Consider the following 21928-nt stretch of genomic DNA (forward strand, 5'->3'; position numbering starts at 1 on the left):
CCACAGAATCAATTTCTTTTATTCCAAGCTCTTCACCACCATGGCCAAGACCAAAGACACCAGGGACCAGATTATAGACCTATTAGGGTAACTGTTGCTATTATTATTTGAAAATGAAAGACAAATAAAATGACCAGCTATTGACCAGGAGCTCTGTGTAAGATCTAACCTCATGATCATGAGAAAGGTGGTGGCGGCCTGTTACGATCCGGCTCAAAAGCCGCAACATAAATATGGAGACGACCTAGAGGTTAGCGACCGTAACACAGCCCAAAACTACGGATTATCGTGGGAGCTTTTAATGTTCTGTTGGAACCACAGTCACCAAGGACACCATTTGTCAGCGATCTGTTGAGGGCCGTGTGTCACTCTCAGCCAGATCACTGAAGATAGGGTGTGGATGGATCCAGGGGATTTAGGGGTGGTTGTAGCTCAGGAAGCAGAGCAGGTCATCCACTAATTAGAAGCTTGTCAGTTTGATGCCAAACATCCCTGGGCAAAATATTAACCCAAACATATGTCCCATAACAGTGTGAACGTGTGTGTGAATGTTAGATAGAAAGTACTTAAACTCAGAAAAAGATGCTTGTTTGAACTGGTGTGAATGGGTGACTGAGGCATGTTATATAAAGAACTTTGAGCACTCAGGTAGAGTAGGAAAGCGCCATATAAGAACCAGTCCATTTACCATTTTCCAGCATGACAATGACCAAAAATATACCTACAGTGCTACAAAGGATTAGCTAAAGAAGAAGCACACAAAGGTCATGGAGTGGTTGAGTCACTCTCCAGACCTCAGTGCTATAGAAAATCTGCGTAGGACCAGAAGCTTTAAGTTACCAAGTGACAGCCAGAAACCTAAAGGATTTGGAGAGTTTCTTTAAGAGGAGTGGGCCAAATCCCCCCTGAGATGTTACAAACCTGGTGACCAACTACAAGAAATGTCTTACCATTGCGCTCCCTACAAGAGTTTCTCCACGAAGTCCTAATTTTGCTTGATGATCAAACATTTATTCATTCAATGATATGTAAATCACTTTACTGTATAATATTTAAGTAATCATACTCATCAAAGTTTGTTTTTTGTTTTGAATTTTTGGTTGATATTCTGTCTCTCTCCATTAAAATGAAGCTACCATAAAAATTAGAGACTATTCAGTTACAACTTGTGAGAAAAGCACTGAGGAAATCAAAGCACAAAATAACGAGGATAGAAGGCATTAAGAACCATTCTTCACTGTCATCTACTGGAGGAAGTGAATTTCCTTGGCTGTGAAGCGGCCAGCTTTTCGTTAATCATTTGGGCACGTAAAGTGTTCCACAAAGTTGATGGATGTGTGAAAGAAATCTTGTCCTTTGAAGACTGATGTCACAGCATTGTTAGTAATTAGACGCAGTGGTCTCACCGGAAACACTTTCAGATACCAAAAGCTCTTTCTTTGACACAAAACATCTAGTCTTCAAGTCATGGCTATTACTTTTTGAAGTCTCTCTGACTCTTCTCTTTCCCTCTCTTCCAAGAGCTTTTATTTCATCGACACATATCTGCTAACAGAGTGGTGGTGTGGCCGGCGGTAGGCCAAACAGAGGTTTGCCATAACTTTGCATTGCATAATTTTTTCACATATTGCGATAAATGTTAAGTAGAAAGAACTATACGCCTCAGAAATTGCTCTTAACAGTCAGTCCAGGCTTCTGTTAAATATGTAAGCATCTCAGATGATGAACGTTTTTGAAATAAACTTAGACAAAAGAATGAAACAAGACCAAGAACGCATCTGGAAACAGGGTCAAACTTCTCAATAGAAATGCAGGATTCACACATTCCAGTTCCTAAAAGCTGACAATATTTTAAAAGAATAGTTACTCAGTGGTGAAGTCAGGCTGTCTAATCTGATTATGAATTTCAACCTTCTGGGATGAAGTTATTGTTATTTTCAGTAAAAATCTCCCCACTGTAACTCCTCTGATGCCTCCCTGATGTGTTATTCATTCACTCTTCAAACCTCCTGTGAGGCTTTTCAGTCCTCTTGTCCAGTGTCCCAGCTCTTTCACTGGGTATGTGCAAAAAAGAACAGAGTTTGAGACAAACCGGTTATGGCAAGAAAAGCAGATTTACATAGTGACAGAAGAAACAAATTCTCTTATGAAATATTTGAAATGTTCAGCTTTAAAGCCACATAAAAAAAAGACTCATTTGGTGCTTAAATCTTCTATTTTTCCTAATTATATGTTTCAATTTTAGGGGGAAAGAAAAGACTGAGCTTAATTCTATGACGAGAACGATAAGTCCCAGATGTGCAGCTTTCTTATACTGCAACAACCGCTGTATGGCACACAGGTGCCAGTGCCTCTAGCTATCACTTTAACACCTCTTCATCCGCCCATCCACAAACCAGCTTTTATAATCTATGGTGCATTTTAGAGTTAGCCACATGCCTGCACTAAATAGCTTATTTAGGTTTAGTCTAGCTACTCATGTGCTTGTTATTCCAGACAGATGTTTTGGCTAAACATCTGCAATATCTGTGTAGTTTCCCAGATATTGCAGGGTCTGCTCAAAATCTGCACATGTCAGTTCTCTGTTGTAATCATCTATACATTTGTACATCTATACCATCTTTCTTATGTGAATTATTTATTGTGAAGAGTAATTTTCATAAAAATGCATCAAACGAGGTTGGCTCTCGATACCCTGACTGTTGCTTGCAGTGTGAAAAAGTTCTGGTTAGGAGTTTGCTGGTTATTATTTATTGTTTATTATCGCTTTTTTTAAACGTGAATCATTATTATTATAATATGTTTTTTATGGGTTGTATTGCTTGTTTGGTCTCTGGCCTCAGTCTACCTTTTGGAGGTTTATGCATACAGTTAAGTGATTGATAATGACCAAGAATGACCTTGATTTAGGTTATAAAAAAAATAAGGTAAAAATTGTGTAAGATTCACTGCCATCTAAATATTTCACCCCCTTTGCAAGTGTCTACCCAGTAAAACAAATAGTCATTGAATGATTTGCCTCTTTATATATGTCAACGCTTCTTGTTTCTTCCCTTGGTCATTCATTTTCTGTACCAAGTATTTTGTTCTGACACTGATTTATGTCTTTAATTCTTTTGCCCTCGGAGGCCTAAACCTCGTTTCTCTTTTCTCATCTGATCAATTTCTGTAATTTCAGACCTGCCTTTAGAATAAAATGACTTGGTCTACATAATAATTTAGTGATCAGCTTAACAGTATAGGTTCTTGGAAAAACACTGGATCTATGCTAATGGTCATCAAACCAGGTCTTGATTGATATATTCTGAGGTGGCAAAATTCACCATTTGCTACAGTTGTCAAATACTGTTTTTATAGGGAAATGAATGCAGCAGCACAATCCTGTCTTTTTTCTTCAAAGTAATCTAATTTTTATTCAAAGGCACATGTGGGTCAATATACATTGACAAAATAAATGAGTGACTCATACAGATGAATACACAGCTAAAACAAAAACATAAAATCTTTCGGTAAACTGAATTAATAATGAAAAAATGACACTGGTGTACTCAGCACATTTGGAGCTCTGCAAGAATCCTTACACCGTACAAAGTACTTCTTAGTTAAAGTGTACACTAATCAAAGACAGCAGTGGAAGCTCACCAACATGTCAGGTGATTTATCAACCAGTCTGAACTTTCCTCCCCTCTCTGCTGTACCCCAAACTTAAGCAAAGCCTAAGCTCGAAAGCTCAAGCAGTTCCAGAGCTGCTCTGCCTCTCATGGGTCGCTGGTTTTGAACTCTGCAGTCATAACAGTGATCTATACCTCCTGATACACATCGGGGCCTTGCCTTAACCAGCCTCTTCTCGTGGTGTTGCAAAATCTTCTTTATTTGACACATATTTGCACATGTACGTGGTGTCAAGTGCAAAGATTGTAACATGACAACAGAGAATCATTCCTCCCAGGAGGGTAATGGGTTGTTGACCATAAATTTCTCCATGACCGTCCACAGAATCCTTTATTGTTGTGCAGTGTTACAATGTCTGCTGTTGCACTGCATGCGTATAATGAACTCTTATCACTGTACTATAATTAACATGGCAATACTCAATCAGCTCAAGTCACTGGGAGGTGGATAGGGGAGTTACTGTGTCCCTCAAAGAGTTAGCATAACACACTGACAAAGCAATCCCCGGTCTGCGACCATTCAGGTGGTTCTCATGGTGCATTGATCAAGAAGCTCGTCCACCTGACTGATTGCACTACAGATTAGTGCAATCAGAACCCCCCCCCCCCCCATTTCCTCAACGCAGCTTCATAAGATGCTGAATTCTTAGTTCCGTTTAAACACAGCAGTCTGTCAACCTTTTCCATACTCCCATTGAGTGAGGCATTGTCTGCCTCCGCTCTGCAGACAGCTATAAAACAATGTTAAAGTACACTCTGTCACCCATCTCCTGAGGGCTGATGAATCATCTTATTATGCCAAAAAAAAAAACCCAAAAAGAATTCTTCGTTGCTGAAATAAATCAGACAGCAAAGGCTTTAATTTCACATTATAGCAATGGTTGCAAAGCCAAGTGAGTGAAAACATGGTGAATTCTTGCTGTTTTACAAGTACAAATTTTGTATTTTGATGTCCTCTTTTCATGGTTGGGACACTGTGTTTATAACTCTGCTGAGCTCATTACATGACAAGCAAAGGCCTAACAAGGAAGGCTTGGACTGCACTGTATAAGGAAACAATCAGCCTAATTCCAGTTCCAGTCTCTGACTTCTTAACACTCTTTTTCCATTAATAGAAAGTGTCTGCTTCCGCACTCTAGTTCCACTGACTAGTAAAGAGATTAAGCAAACAGGAGTGAGACAAAGCATGTGTCTTTAAATTAGGAGAAGGTTGCTGTCAAGGTTAAGGTCCGCTGCCATAAAGGCCAAATTTAATTCCTCACATGATTGTATCAATTACGCTAAAATGAGAAGCCAAATCATACAGCTGAGTGAAGCGAGATCATGTTTAATGGCGAAATTGACTTTCAGACGCCAGGGATGTGTCACTATACTGCAAAAAGACATCACACTAATAAATGTAATGGAGAACAGATGATGATCTAAACAGAAGGCATTCGACCGTTTCACACCCGTGGTGTCCGGTGTGGCCACGCTCTCAACATGACACTTGCGACACGGGTCATGTGACTGTCTTTCTGATTAAATTTCACAGAGAAATGTATTCCCTTTTTTGCACTTGTCAACAGGCAGTCGTGCATCCACACCCCTTAAATAAAAATAGTGGGTGTTGATTTCTCTTGACAGCTGGCCACACTAGTGTTGATTTATTTTATTCCTGAAAAATGTCTTTGTCCGCTGTGGCAAATGGAAATAGCATGAATGTGTTGATGTGATGCGGTCAATTAAATCAAACTCAGCTTTTTAACCCTTGTTGTTTGATTAGTGGGAAAGAACTAGCATTTTAGCATCAACCGCTAACATTTACCGCAGCCATCTGCCATCTGATACCATACCATGACCGAATGCCACACTGTTCACCAGTAACCATCGTGTTTTTCTTAAAATATGACTGGGATGCTAAATCCTGACCATTCCAACTGCAGAGGGTAATTTACAAAGTACAATCCCCGTGAGCCACAGACAGGACAACTGCTCTACTATTTGTGACCAGCAACCAAAATAACAGTGAGGTTGGGGTGAAAATAGATAACATGCCAGGCCTGGAGGTTCTCCACTTCCATTATAAACAGCCAAAAGCTGAACCTGCCTTTGGAGAAAAACTGTCATGTTAGACAAGAAAAAAAATGGGAGGATGAGAGAAGACTGACTGGCAAAATAAATACATTAACATACACTACATTAAGAAGATTGCAAGCTTGCATCAGTGCTCTATTGTCTTAATGACAGGAAACTGGATACTTGCCAAGTCCAGTTTGGATTTGGGAGACAGACACCCTTTCAGCAAAGCTTATAGTCAAGGCCAGATCAAGGAAGCCTTAAACATCCCTTATTTATGCTGCTATAAGCTCAGGCTGCTGGGGGATTTCCCATGTAGTGAGCACATCTCCTCCTCTTTCCTGTGTGTATTTTTCTGCGTTTTTTTATGCCACTCTTGCATGACGTGAATTTATGTTTTCTCCTATATTATTTTAACAGCACCAATGTTGCAAATAAATTGTTCAGACAGAGCAAAAACTGCTCAGAACACCAAAAGGCCAAAAAAGATCAAAGAAGACACTAAAGGGTATGATGACAGAATTATTTCCATGGTTAACATCCAAGTCAGGAACAAGCTTGAGAAGGTAGGCGTCATTTTCACAGTCTAGACTCAAGAAACACCTTCATGAAAATACATAGGATTACCACAAAGTGCAAGCATAGCACATCATCTGTCAAAGGGGGTGAAAGACATGTCATGAAATGGGCATGTATGGCTGCCCGTGGACCTGGGCAACTAGTGTTTATTGATGATGTGACTGCTGACAGAATCAGCAGGTTGAGTTGTGAAGTGTATAGCGACTGTGCTCTCTGTTCAGATTCACCAAAATGCTGCAAAACTGATCAGGCAGTCCTGCACAGTGCAAAAGGATAATGACCCAAAACACTGCAAAAATAACCCAAGAGTTTCTCAAGACAAAGAAATGGGATATTCTTCAATGACGACCAAACAGAGCATGCTTTCAGTTATTAGATACAAAACATAATGCAGAAAGACCCAAAAATAAGCAGCAATGTAGCCTGATGTAGTAAAGAGAGAAAGCGGATATTCATAGTTGTGGCATTGATTGTCCATAAGTGGCGTTTTAGGGTTTGTCAATGTTAATGCAAAGAAAGCTTTGTTTTTGTCAGATTTGCCTCTGGTCTGCCTCACAATCCCAGTCGTCTTCATTAATGAACAGTAAATGTAATTAATTGGATTTATCATTTATTTATTCAGTGCAAACAAACAGATCTAATAATGTTGCGGTGGTGCTGGAGCTTATCCTAGATGACATGAAGCAAAATTCAGGTACTCCCTGAGAAGACCTACCTATAATACTTTATCATAGATCAAAGTTTTCATTAAATGTGTAATATAATTAAATATCTTCCAACCAGAAAATTTTAGTATTAGGGGATTTGTTGTTAAGCTTTATAAAATGAGAAAATGGAAAAGAAAAATACTCGCGATTAAAATTTGATTTGTACTTTTGGTAAGTCCAATCATTGATTTCAAATCATTTTCTTTCAGAAATAATACCAGTATTACTGAAGGCCACGAGTTGTACGTGAGACATGGCAAATCATTTGTAAGCTTTGACAGTGTCAGTCTGTCTAAAGCAGGGCTCATCCTTTTACACACCCGCTGAGCTCACTGTTATTCGGCACTCACACAAAGAATCACTTTGCTTTTCGCCTCATTTCATTCCCTCACAGAAGGATTAGGGCCTGAAGCATAAAAGTGTTGCACAGACATAAACACACATGCACACATCTTTTTTTTTAAACCTTCTTTCTCAGAGACCAAAAACTTATTTTAGTTTAGAGTAAGATACTGTTTCATTTAGCTAAATTCTTAAAACAATAGTTGGATGAAAAGAAAGACTAAATAAAAAGCAACAGCCACCAATCCATTGGTTTAGTCCATCATGCAGACTGGAAACATAAGTAAACAGCTCGCCAGGCTGTGTGCAAAAGACCCAAAATCCTACCGGCACCTCATTTATTTTGAAATTTAATCCCAATTTCTATAATCCCAGCTGAATTTCTGTCTCTGACTTAATCTCTAAGCTTAAAATGACATGGCATTTGCAAAGTTCAGAGCCAAACTGTTTATTATAAACATATTTTAACATCTTCTGTATTTCTCCTTATTTAGTTGTGAGGATCCTTTCCTTGAAACACACACATACACTGTCTGCCTGAGTCGAATCTGTCAAACCAGGCTTTCACTGAGCCAATGTGTCCACTGATGAAGACCTGGTTCGTTCACAGTGGAAGATGGCAGCTTTTTGTGAGCCCGGGAACCTTACAGGCACAGATAGCCTGGTCTCTGAGATATTAGGAGGTCTAAAATTAGTGTTATCAAAATGCTTCATGATAAGAAAGCCTGAGAATTCACACTGCACACTGGTAGTCACTTTGCTCACAACCTTCTGCTGCTCTTTGAGTATCTTACACTGTGAGCGAGCAAGAGACAATGCGTTATTACAGACAGACTGTTTAAATCTCGCTGACAGTTCTCCATCAATGAAGACACCATACAGCACAAAGGTCAACCTTGCAGTTATGCACAATATAAGGGTGCTATCAAACTCAATAAAACTAATAGCATTACAACCATGCACTAATATAACCTTGTGACTGCCAAGTGGTCAAGTGTTTTCAAGCATTCAACACTCCACAGAAGTGAGCTTGAAGTTAAAACCCTCTGCTACCAATGGAGCGCACATTCACCAGGTGTATCCAGTGTCTGAGACATTTGGCTATGTACCGACTTTACTATCTTAAATATTAATAACATTAGATTCCCATTTTTTATTCATTTTATTGATATAAAGGAGAGGCCATGATAAGCATTAGGCTACAGGACTATAGCATATTACAGAACTTGCATTTATATTTATGTGTAGTACTTAAATGCCAGTATTGAATCCATATTGAACATTTTTAAACACTGACTAAACTAAAACCAGTAAATCCAGTGAGAAAACCTAATGAACTCAAACCAAAATTAAGCAACAAATAAGAAAGAACCCCAAAATATAATAACTCTGTCAATCACTTCCTCTCTTTTACACTGAGACTACCTATAGCCAAAAAAGAAAAAGAGGAAATGCGTTCAACACCTGGAAACTGTTGCCTTTTTGTACGTCTCGAAACACAAGTAGAGAGCCAGGCTCCTTAGCTCATGGAATCATGTAATCTTAATGTGCATGTGCTTGCTTGTCTGTGTGCATGTTCGTGTGTGCGCTTTGTATGTGCCTCACTTCTCGCTACAACAAGGTTAAAATCTGATGTCAGATATTGTTTGCATATGACCTTCATCATATACACAACTTCAAAGCCCTTGAATCTGCAGATCGAATCTTGATTGCGCACAGCGCAGCGAAGCACTCAATTCTCCATGCGTTCATTTTAACTTGCAATTGTGTCAAGTATTCCCACGATTTGATAACAGATACATTTGGGCAAAAAAACAAAACAAAACCCAGATACAAACATGAAACTTTTGCAAATGCACAAAAAGATGTGGAACAATTGTTTCATAATGAGAAACTTTATTTTTCCTTTATTGAGCAAACTTAAGAGATCCAACATAATCCAAAACAGATAGCGGTGATTGAGGACATGAACACAAAACAATTTTATGATTACACATCAGTTACCTCCAACAGAACACAATATTCTGTCAGATGTGTGAGCGGTGAGCTTTAGGTTGGTCGTGACATCAGAGACACAAAAGAAAAACGCTCTGCGCCCCCTTCTTTCCTTTCGCCACCCTTATCCATACTTCAAGTGGAAGAGAAAAGGTGAAAGGGGGGCAAAAGGGACTGGTCCAAATACAAAACAGTGTAAATCCTATGGCATGAGTCCATGAAGCAGTCCTCTGGAGGAGGAGGATGGTGTTTGGGGGATTAGCCCCAGTACAGGTGGTCTTCATTTAGCCTTCTACCCCCATCAGGGGGCCTGTGAGCTGCTGTAAGAGCTCAGCACATGATCATCACAGCTTCCATCCAGTTCTGATCTCCTCTCTACCCACTTCGACTATGTGCTTTATGGTAGTATCTACCTGAGCATTGCAGCTCATAAAACATGGCCGAATCTGTATTAAGCATGATAGGAACTATGATGGACTGTGTTTTTTGTCATGTAGTCTGTGGTTTTGCAGCTGTGGGGTTAGACTATTACTGCAGAAAAGCAAAAATGGAAATATGAGTGGTACTTTTCATGTGTAGTGATATGTTTTAGTAGAAACATACTGCGTTTTTTTTTTTTTTTTTTTTAATGAAACTATAGACAGTTTCACATAGATTAATAACAAATGAAGTGAAGGAGAAGACGAACATGACAGCAATCAGAATAACAGCAATGTTAACAATGAACTGAAAAAGAGGCCAAACCCAGGTCAGACTTCATTATGAGTTGCCCACTATACCAGGTCTTGAAACCAGTCTTCCAGGTATTATCCCTGTGCTTGTTAGAGTCTGGAGTTGTGTAAACAGGTCTAAATGGCAGGGAAGTTGCTGAAGATCTGAGAGTACCTCTGATCAAAGGAACCTTTACATGCAGCCTGTGTCAGTGTTGTGCATTTCCCAGAGTGAGATGACAGACATAGATGTGTCTGGTGTGGTTCTTTCAGAACCTTCCTGTATTTCAACAGCCTCTGTTTGCTCAACAAAAACCATGCAAAGACCACTCACCTGCACCTATAGCTCATACAATACCTCACGTGACCTCGAGGCAACTACTGTATATGTCCTGAAAGACGCACAAATGCTGATATTTCTACAAAACACTGTACTCAGTTCTATACAATCTGTGAATTTTGAAAATACCCCATGTCAGCTAACTGCACACATGATGTGTTGATGGACAAATTCTCTGTTAGAAATTTTTGTGAGTTAAGATGCCTTTTTCCTAGACGCCTCTTAAGCAAACAAAGAAATGGGAATAAAAAAAGAGGAAGGGTGAAAGAGACAGAGCTGATGGGGTTGGGAAGCTCAAGACAGCTTCCATGGTCAGCAAGAGCCTTCTTTTAAAATCCCCTTAACAAAAAGATGTCTTTCCAGGAAGTCCAAACTCTGGACTGATTTTGCAGATTATTGTTCGAGGTGACACTGCATGAGAGCTCTTTTGGATGGGCTGCTTGCACGCAGTCCAATCCCGAGGTAAAGGGACCACCCATTAGCTGTGTCTGAAGAAATGCCCATTCAATTTCTGCTTCTATTCACAGACCTGCCTGTCTCTCTGGGCTTGCTCCTACACAGGGATTGTGTGACTGTGGAGTTGGGGGAGTGACAGAGTTTCTAAAAGCAGTGGTCTAGGGAATGAAGTCTGGTTGCTGTGAGCTGCCGAATAGGCCAGAACAAGTCGGAGTCGAGGGGTTTCCTGCTGCGGGAGAGCACAGCTTTGATTCACCATTCAGCGCCGCAGTCGTGCCCCGAAACAACCGACAGCCGACACCCCAGGGGCCGGGCTCGGTGAGAGGAAAGGTTAGCGCATGTTGCGCATGGTGATGACAGTGACATTGACAATGATGCGAGGACAATGTGGCAGCAAGCAGCTGTGTGGGAGGTGACAGAGGGGTGAGGAGAGAGGTTGAATTTTGTTCTACTAACAAACTTGTTGGAGTGTTTGAGTGAAAAGAACAGACTTTCTTTAAGAAGTGTGTGGAGCATAGAAGCTGTGTTTTTAAATTCTCTGTCTGTGTGTGCACACTGATGTGACTTTTTTGTATCTGTATAAGTATATACCTACCACTTGGTAATTAAAACGTTCATTCATTTCATTTGAAAAGGGTGTTTACGTCTGGTTTCGTCATTGTCCTAATAAGTGCTGTTGAGGTTAAAGGGCAGATCTGACACAGGCCTCATGGCTCCAGCAGATACAATCAAGCCCACCTGAGTTCAGCTTCACACGTCTGCTTCATATTACCGTCGACCGCATCTGACAATGTGGCTCACATTATGGGATGCTCCACGGCGCTGCGGTGAGATCGGAAATTGATTCGGATAATGCGCATTAAAGGGAATGACCTAATTATTTGGCAATTCGTGAGCCACGCCAGCCTCTCAGAGATCACCTTTCGAATAGACCCCACTGATTGTTAGTACATTTTGCTGGGTGTCCCCTAAGAAAAATGAAATTTCCTTTGGGAGATTAACAAGCTTTTGTAAGGTTTCCTTCCCCTTCAACACTTGGCGTGAAGCCTAAATTACCTTGTAGGTTTGTGTTACAGCTCAAGCAGCTGAGCGCACAGCAGGCCAATCCGAACCCACTTTCACAATCAATAAGACATCAAGAACTGGTCTCAGGGAAAGAGAGAGGCTGAATGCTTGTTTATTCTGTCTTCCACCTACAGCACCAAGTGTCCCGTTATAGGAAATCCTTAAATCCTGAGATCAGATCATAAAAGTATCATTGGATATTAAGCTTTCCATTGCTATCGACCTTTTCTTACTTTGACTAAAGATATTTAACTGATCCAGTTCTTTTCATATTCTGCCACACAGTAACTACATGTTTCCTGCATTGCCATTGTACTTTAAAGTGATGCTTAAATGCCCTGTTGTTTAAACAAAAAAAGTTCTCCCACAGGACATGGACACAGTGTTGACAGGGAGGGTGGCTGAGATTTTATCAGCACTGGCAAACAAGTAGAAACAAGCCTCTACACACTGAGCTGACTTTTGCCATTAGAATAAAAAGATACAATACCTATAGTAGATGCACAAAAATGCGCAACTGCATGAGCAGTTTGCACAAACACAGTGAATGCAGACAGCCTGTTCTTGCACCGCAGTAACACACTACATGTAAACCGCATCGAAAAAGATGATCCGCAGCACCTCCACTTTGAGGATGACTTCAGTGAACCGGAGTACCGAAGGCCTGCGTCCAATTAAGTTGGAGGTTTTTTTGTTGTTTTTTTTAATGATACGTACAAACTCGGCAGAAAAGTCTTCCCTCAATATTGCCAATCCCATCAGAGAAGAGGCTAAAAAACACAGAACACCACTCTTCTCCTTGAGCTTGATGGGGCCCAGAGAAGGAGCCCCCAGAATGCTGATAACTCCCCCCACTATTCACCAGTACTCTCGGTTCATATTTTTGTGGAGGTCCATTGACTTTCTCCTTTTCAGTCTCCCTTTAATCCCTGGGTCTGTATCCTCAGTGGCTTTCTACAGAGGGGCTATTATTCGGGGCCTTATTACTACGCCCCTCGCGGCTTATCTCCTTCCTGGTGACAGTCTTTTCAAGCCTCTCCCTAATGACCTGGGGAAGCTCACATGCTCAACTTCCCAGGGCTGCGGGGCCTCGCTGATGTCAGAGGGGGTGGCCCCCATGCAGGGGCTCCTGGTGCTGCTAAAGAAGAAAAGAGAGAGAGAGAGAGAGAGAAAGATAGGCAGGAAACAGTCCTGCCAAAGCCTCCATCACACATCTTTGCACCTACCCTCTACCTTATGTCACGTCACGCAGGTGGCCAAGGCAAACCTTATGTACAGGAGGATTCTCTGAAGTGACCCTCAGCTTCCCAGTCGTGGTGTCAGAGTCCATTCAGACTGTGGAGATGTGGTATCTGTGTTTATGATCCTTATCTTCAGTGTCAGAATCGCTTCATCATGATATGAGAAAAAGTGCTGTGAGGTTAAAGGATCAAGTTTAAAGGATCCAATCCTCCTGTTAATATTCAAAAGTGGTCTGCTGGCACAGACTATGTTACGTTCTGTATTCTCGAGCCTTGATTAAAAGTCCCCTAAAGCCAACCATTCATCTTTGTCACAACAAGAGAGGGGGGTTGAACTGCATGTATATGAGCGAACGTTTTCCATTCTCCCAACATTTTCTTTTCCCAAGTAAACCAAGACTGGAACTCCAGCTGGGACCTCATGCTAAATTGGCTCGAACTCCATTCAGCATGTTCAAAACATTGCAGTAATATCACGCACGGAGGCTATTGAAGCACAGAAAGCTCCAGCCGTTTGTGGATCAGCTCGTTCATTCACATGTGATTTCAATTCACGCAAGTGCCACAGGACTCAGTGAGGAGGAATGATCCCTCTTTTAGGTGATTGTGAGCGAACATGGTATCCTACTGGTGTACCTTTTAATTATTATCCCCCCCTGCCTTTTTCCTTGTTAAACCTCATGGTGTCTTTGGAAAGGTTCGAAAAGGACACGGCTGGCGATTAGGCCTTCCGCTGAGATTGGCCTTCCCATTAAACAATAAGCTGATTACAATTCGGTCATCGGGGCAGACACACTGATGTATGGTATAGAAAGAGATGATGGGAAATGCGGCACAGGTGTCTTCCTGCTTCCTCACATGGCAGGCAGGCCTGTCACCCCGAGGCAAAGAGGAAACAACAGTCTTTAGTGTTTGGTTTGCATCTCCGAATCATAAACTGTTTAAGAGTTTGGGAAACATGTTGAACTGGTCCAATTAAGAAAGTAATGACTTTAGTGAAGCCATTTACAGTGCAAAGGGCTGGAGACATGCAGGGAGCCCTGGAGGAATTAACCGAGTCATCTGCTAAGCTTTGCCTGTGCTGCCCTTCTTTTTTTTTTTCTTCTTTTTCTAATTCCCATCTGGCCCATCTGAAAGGCTGTAAATAAACGTACCTTAGTACTTCTGCTATTCACTGAGTGTGCTAGCCGACATCTAAATACTAGTATGTAAACCTGGGTCCCATTTTGTTGTTGCTGTGTTTCTGTATGTCGACAGAAGCTAGTATATTATTCAGAATTTTGCCACACAGATAAAACATTACAAGCATGTAATGTACTTTTTACTTTAACCAAAATACACATTACCCACATGAAACGTTTTCATCCACTCAACTGGAAGACTGTGGAAACCATTTGAAGCAGCCCATTGCTGCCCTTTAACCCTTTGCTTTGGGTTTTCTTTTGGCCACACCTAACTTACTTTTAATTACGCTAAAGCACTTACCCTCCCCCGTCTCCATCAGCAAGGTAACTGAGGAAACAGGAGAATGTCCAGACACTGAGGAAAAGAAAGAAAGCAAATTCTGTCTGAGTGAAAGTAGAGACCAGAATCCTACAACACACCCAGAATTTCAGTAAAGCATCTCTGTACTGGTGCCTGACTGGGATTAAGCTAAAATCCATCAACGTGAAGAGCCATTACAGACTTTAAGAACAAAGTCCTCCATTTGTAAATTATGGTGAATGGATTGGTTCATATACAAGGTTTTTCTACTCTACTTGAGCACTCAAAGCATTTTATACATTCACACAAGCACTTTTCTCTATGTCTAACTGCTTTCTATCTAATATTTACCCATCAGGAGCAACTCAATGTTTAGGATTTTCTCTAAGGATATGGTGGCATTAAGACTGGAACAGACAAATTGAACCCACCCTCCAACTAGTAGATGACCTGCACTATTTCCACAGCCACTCCATCAGTGTTGCTTAAATCCTGGACATAAACAGGATATATGAAATGGAAGCACCAAGTCAGTCACTATTTAAATTTCATTTTAGGTTTTATAAAAAAAAATGTTCAGTGCTGTTATTTTCTTTAACAAAAACTAATGACGTGGGCATCTAATGTGGCTATTAGCTGCCTTCAAATTTAGATTCACGTTAGCAGCATCAAACATTTTGAAATGTGGTTTAATTACGTGAAAAGCCAAAAACAGCACAAAAACACGATCTGTTTTCAGTAAACAGACACAACATCTTTAGACTAGTCCTAAATGAAAGTTACATACAGCATAGTGTTGTCTTAATCCTGACAAGTCATCAGCATATCCTGAGATCACACAGAGTGTTCCTGTCCTCCTGGCAACTCAGTTAAGCCAAAAAAGACCCAAGTACTCTGCTCCTGCATGGTAACAACTGGCATCAAAGGGAAAAAGGGGGTAAAAGGGGCTGTGATGATAATGGAAAGTGTTTTGACATCCAGGTTTAAGTAATTATTGGATTTAGATAAGAGGGGAATTCCATCTGATGTGAGGTAAAACAAACAAAACAGGAGATTGCAAATTATTCCACCAACAGCAGAAGTCCCATTGTAGCCTCAGGGTAGTGTTAAGCACTCACATTACATCATGGATGTAAACACAGGTGAAACAATGGAAAAATGCATGTAGCTACAGTGCTATAAAGCCCAGCGGCCTTCCTGCAGGGTCAGAATTGGGGCAGAAGGGTTTTACCTCAGCACAGAAGTATAATGCTGCAGCGGATTGTCAGCGAATGAATATGTGGCTATGAAATGTTCCTGAAACCAAACCGACTGTGACTCAACTTGTTCCACATCCTCCACTCCTGTGTGTTCTCTAATTAGAAATGTAACAGCAAAATATAACATGTAATCATGGCCTGGGAGGCCCTGGTCTTTTTTTTTTTTTTTTTTCCAGATGCAAGTGGAGACAAATGTAAATTCTCTTAAAGCAGTTTCTGAGTCTTAACATGTGGATGCACATTTTCAAAGTGCAACTAAGCAAAAAAACAAACAAACAAAAATAAAATATATAAATATAATTCAATAAAATTACTCACAGTATTTGACTGCTTATGTCCAGGACTATTACGTATTATGTAAATGTGAAGCTAGATAGGAGATTTTCTATCTATCTAAACTGTTTCCATCTTTTCCCAGCTGATATTTGTTTGCTTTATCTTTTTGGCCTCTAGCAATGGATCAGTCTGGACCTCTAGTCTGCTGCAGAAGGAAACAAAGATTTGTCCAAGGTCTCTGACCCAGAGTTTACAGCCTGAGAAAATATCAGAAAGTCTTTAGAAATCACAACGAATGACTCCTGTTACCCACGGACATTACCAAGCAGCCCCCGAACTGATTCCGAGCATACATACTAACCCTCTCCTTCCATCACAGTTAAAATAAATGACCCATTAAAGCCCCAGTGAGTATCTTTTTGCATCAGTTAACTTTGGCATGTGTCCGAAACACCTCACTTTGTCTTCTTTATCCCCAAGGACCTCTGTTGTGGTTTATCCTTTACAGACAGAATAGCTTTGCAACTGCTATTAAGCATTTCCAGGCTTTCATGATGCACATTAATCACTTTTGCTAAATGTGTGGTGTGTGGTACTGTGTGCTGCTGTAGCTCCACATTCTGGATGAGATGTACTTTTACAAACAGCATTAAAACGTCTTTCTCACTGACTGAAGTTTTCCCTTTAACAGTTCTTGGCAAAGAAAAGAACGTTTTTATTGCCTCTCCAAAACAGACAATATATAGAAGTATATAGAAGCATATAGAAGTAACAAACTGTTTACTTAAAAAAACAAGTAAGATGCAAATGCTGATTTTGTTAACCATCTTTGCCCTTTTTTACAGACAAACTCACAGGCCTATAGCAGTATTATAATGTGACAGTTTTTTATGGGAGTTTTTGAAACCTCTACGTCATAGGTGTCAAACTCTGGCCCATGGGCCAAATTTGGCCCGCAGCCTAATTACATTTGGCCCGTGAAGCCATACCTAATTACTATTAGAGCTGGCCTACTGGTATTATACAGCTAATATATATATTGTTTAGTATTAAGCTTTGCTTGTTCCATATTCAGTTTTTCAGCAAAACGTGTTTGAGTCCATAAGAAGAGATTCATTCTTAAATCTGGAGGAAGATATTTTTCAATAAATATTAATGTTAGCCCGCGACCTTGTTCCAGTTTTGAATTTTGGCCCACTGTGTATTTGAGTTTGACACCCCTGCTCTACGTCATCAGTGGGAATTTTTCCCCTTGAAAAACCAAAAAAGTTGAAAATGCACTTTTAAGAAATAAGTTGCAAAAAAAAAATAAAATTCTGAGGTAGTAAGTATTATACAAATTTAAACTCATATGCAAATTAATTATATATTAAATTAATTATATATATTAAATACATTTTTAAAATTGTTTTTTGCTACACAGCTGTTGTCAGTGAAATGAGTCTTGAAAAAGTATCAGTAGTGATGATTGCAGCAGCTGGCTATAAGGAAAAATCAGTTCCAAACTGGATAATTCACATGAGAGAGAACAACTTGGAAAGTTGCTGAAAGATTTCTTGCTGTTTAGTTGATGTCAAATATGTAGATGGTACAAAACTTTTATTTACAGTGCCAAATGTTTGGTTTTTTTACATTAAATTTATATAGTGTGCTATATGGTACAATCGCATAGTGACCTATATTACTTAATAGTTTCCTGATGTGTGCTCAGTCACCCAGGTAAGGAAATCCCAGAAAGTTGATCTTGTCATAAACACAGAAAAGTATCATCAGATTGTGATGCAAAACCATTTGGAAAGCCACTGATTGGCAACAGCTTCATGTTTCAGCATGACAATGATCCTGTACACACTGTCAATGCAGTAAAAGTCCATCGCCTTGAAGCCACTGATGTTGTGATTTGGCGCTGTATAAATAAAATTGAATTGAAGTGAATTGAATAAAAGCCTACCTGGATAGAAAAAGACACTATGGAACACTGTCAGTCATCGACTGGCCTCCCCAGAGCTTCAAAACGATTGAACCAGTATGAGATCATCTTGACAGAGCGGCCAAACTCTAAAGAAAAGCTTTGGATGTCCTTTAAGAAACCTGGAGAGATATTCTTCAAGACTACTGAAGGAAATTTGACTAAGAGAGTTCAGACTGTGTTAGAGAATACAGATATTCATACCAAATATTGACATTTTCCTCAAATTATTTCACATATGTGCTGTATTTTCACGTGTTTGCACATGTTTTAATATGTTTCAGTCAGCCAACATTTCTTACGATCTCAATGAGTTAGTACTAAAAAGCTGATGAAATTTGATCAAATAGTTGATAAAAAAGGATATTTGGAAAAGTTGTATGTCGATCTGCTTATCACTATTACAAGCATTATCACGTCAAGCAAAACAAAACTGCAGAAGTATTAGCAGCAGTGCATATTGTGGCAATAATAAGTGATGACAATTTGTTACCCTGGTGGTGCAGGACATTTAATTAAAATATAGTTATCCAGAGTGTGACCTGTCTCTACTTCCCTGTTTTGCTCCTGCTCTGGTTGTATAACAGATGTGGAGAAAAGTAGGTGGCCAGTGTTTTAAAGAGAGCAAACAGTGTTATCCAGCATGCTGATAACATCTGTATTCCATCAATGACAGAGCGGGTGTGGCTGGTGGTTTCAAGGGTTTGAGATGTATGTAAGTGTTTGTACATATATGTATGCACGATGGGTGTGGGGTACTCACTGGTGGGCTTAAGGTGGACCTGCTGGACAAATACTGAGGGTGATCTGTCAAGAATGGAAAGGAAACAAGTTGGCACAACCTTAATTCACCTACACAGTGAACTTTTGTCCGTGGGATCACGTGACTCCTTTTAATTTGCGAGCACATGTTGAAACAACGTATGCAAACAACCACAACATCCTGCACTATAATACGACTTTAAAGATTATTCAGTCACACATTTGAACTCACAAATCATGTTGTTTTAATGCAGTAATACGAGGGTCTATTGGTAAAAAAAAATAAATAAAAGTTGCTCCAACATTATAGCTAGCTATTTGAGTATGTGCCCCAGAATTCCAGATCATATCACAGAATAAAACGGATTGTGAGCTTCAATTTGTGCATTCTTTAAGTAATTTGGAAATCAGTCAACTATGGGCAGGACTCGCTCCTTACCCAGCAACTATTGTAATGATAAGCTGAAGCCTGTAATCTGTGGGTCTGAGTTTCCACAGAGCGCTGCAGTCGGTATGGATGCACCCTTACACTTGTCTTCAGTGACCACTTCTTCCTTGGCTTTTGATCTACTCTTCAATTATACCATGTAGCAATCATCTCCCCATGGCAAAGATGGTGGGTGAAGTTAAAAGGATTCACACTGATAATTTGCAAACACACTTGGCTATGTTAGGCAACCACAATTTGCAAATGTGTATTTTAAGAGATTTTACAACTTTTTTTTTTTTTTTTTTGTAATTTGTAGATGTTCTTTTCCTGGTTAACACCCACCCTCTACAGTAGTAACTGTGCCTGTAAAATCTAAAAAAAAGATGATGTTGCTATGACTTGTGGGACATTGTGCATGATAACACTGACAGTGGGTTACATGTTAAATATTGCACTCCAAAACATGCAAGTTTTTTACACTTACTGGGTAGTAATGTTCAAGTATTAAAGAAAGCTAAAAATAATCATTCAGAACACAGAAGAAGAATTTCTTAAATTATATATATTTTTAAACTTGTTTAAAGCTGTAACCAACATATTAAAGAAAACTGGTTTGAAATGACTAGAAAGAGAAAGCACATTTCTCCCATATTGGCTTTTTTTTCATTGGCTTCCTGTTAATCTTATGGTAAAGAGCTCATAGTACCATATGACCAGAATAGAGCACTTCAGTCTCAGGCTTACTTGTGATTCCTAGGATATTAGCGTCGTCTTCTCTGGAACCAGCTCCCAGTTTGGATTCTGGAGACAGACACCCTCTCTACTTTTAAGATTCGGCTAAAAACGTTCCTTTTTCATAAAGCATATAATTATGGCTGGATCAGACGACCTTGAATCCTCCCGTAGTTATGCTGCAATAGATCTAGGCTGCTTTTGAGTTCCCATGACGAGTGTTTATTCACCTATTTTCACTGTGTCTTTATACATGTGTTTATACAACAATTTGTATTTAATAATTCGTTATTATTAATTTATGACTCTCCTCCACACTGTGCCTCTTATCTTGTTTATCCCCCTGCCAGAGGTTTCTTCCTATCAAAAGGGAGTTTTTCCTTCCCACTGTCACAAAGTGCTTGTTCATAGAGGGTCATCTGATTGTTGGGGTTTTCTGTGAATTATTCGAGGGGCTTTACCTTACAATATAAGGCACCTTGAGGTGACTCTTCTTGTGATTTGGTGCGACATAAATAAGATTTAATTGAATTGGTTTGATTTTTGAAAGATCTAGTCTTTAAACTGAGTCACAGCTAAATAAAATTTTGAAAAGCACAAACCTGACTTAGCTTCAGCACACCAGACTTTAATGGACAGCCACATTCATCAAAAGTAATAACAGATACTTAAGTTCTTAAATTAATTTAGAATAAGAGTTATACTACTGGTGCTTCAGGGGGGAAAGACTTACACAGCCCACGTGATCATGACAGGAGACTGCTTAATCCATAGACTGAGTCTGTGGTGGGTGTGCGCAGTCCAGCATATCATCCGCAGTTACCATTATTCTGAGCTGTTCTTATTTACAGTCCACTAAACATTGCCACCAGCTGTTTTCACTGTGGATAAAAGATAAATCCATGGGATTAGCATGACTCAGCATTTTAGGCGTAGGTATAAGAGCTTGTGAGGCGTTAACCCCAAGTGTAGTCAATGCGCAAGACAAAAAGCCTTTGGTTTTTTCAGATCGAGAGGGATCAGTCGCATGAGAAACATGCACATCTCTCACTATAATGAATAGAAGCTCAGTGTTTGAGCTTGTAAAGGTGATTATGAGATTTACGACTTCACCACAAGGAAAACACAGTTGTGGGCTGCTGAAGAGTTGTGACCCGGATGCTAATAGTTTTTTGTTGTATTTTTTTAATATGATTATTTTTATACCACCTATGGCTGATATTTATGGCCTATTTAGTAAATCATCGAGTCAATGTTCAGCACTGTAGCTGTATTATATATTATGTTATATATCATTATCATGCAACAAAAGAGCACACGGGCAAACCAAACAGGAAAAAGTTACAGTGTGTGTCAGTGTATCCACCCTTTTATTGCTCTTCTTTGCTCTCCCCACAGCGCAGATCTTAACCTCATCCATCAGCAAGTTCCAACAGGTTTTTAAATAAGGAACAAATAAGGTGCAGCATTGTTTTATAGTTTAAAGAATAAACCACCTGTGGCAGTGTTCTGTCATTTTTTGAGCCGAGACTATTGTCAAGGCCTCAGAGCTGAGGTCTAGACCTGCTTTGAAATTTCAGAGAAGTTTATTGTGGGAGATCAGAGCAAACCGCCCTAGTTTGCCTCGGGTTATTTATTCAGCTATTGAATGGCATTTTCAAGCACATCGCTACGTGACAATACAAGGGAACAGTGTAGAAAAGAGGTCAGAAAACCTTGAACAAAGTAGGAGTTTGTAAACCTTTAAAAATTGCCTTTTTGTGCATGGAGACTAGAGTAGATTAGCATCTCAAGGCACCTGGGATTGAAAGCCTCCTCAAATCTCAAAGAAAGTTCTTCTCAAGTGTTTTT

The sequence above is a fragment of the Neolamprologus brichardi genome, chromosome 7 (genome assembly GCF_056152115.1).
Source record: "Neolamprologus brichardi isolate AB-2024 chromosome 7, ASM5615211v1, whole genome shotgun sequence".
NCBI lineage: Eukaryota > Metazoa > Chordata > Actinopteri > Cichliformes > Cichlidae > Neolamprologus > Neolamprologus brichardi.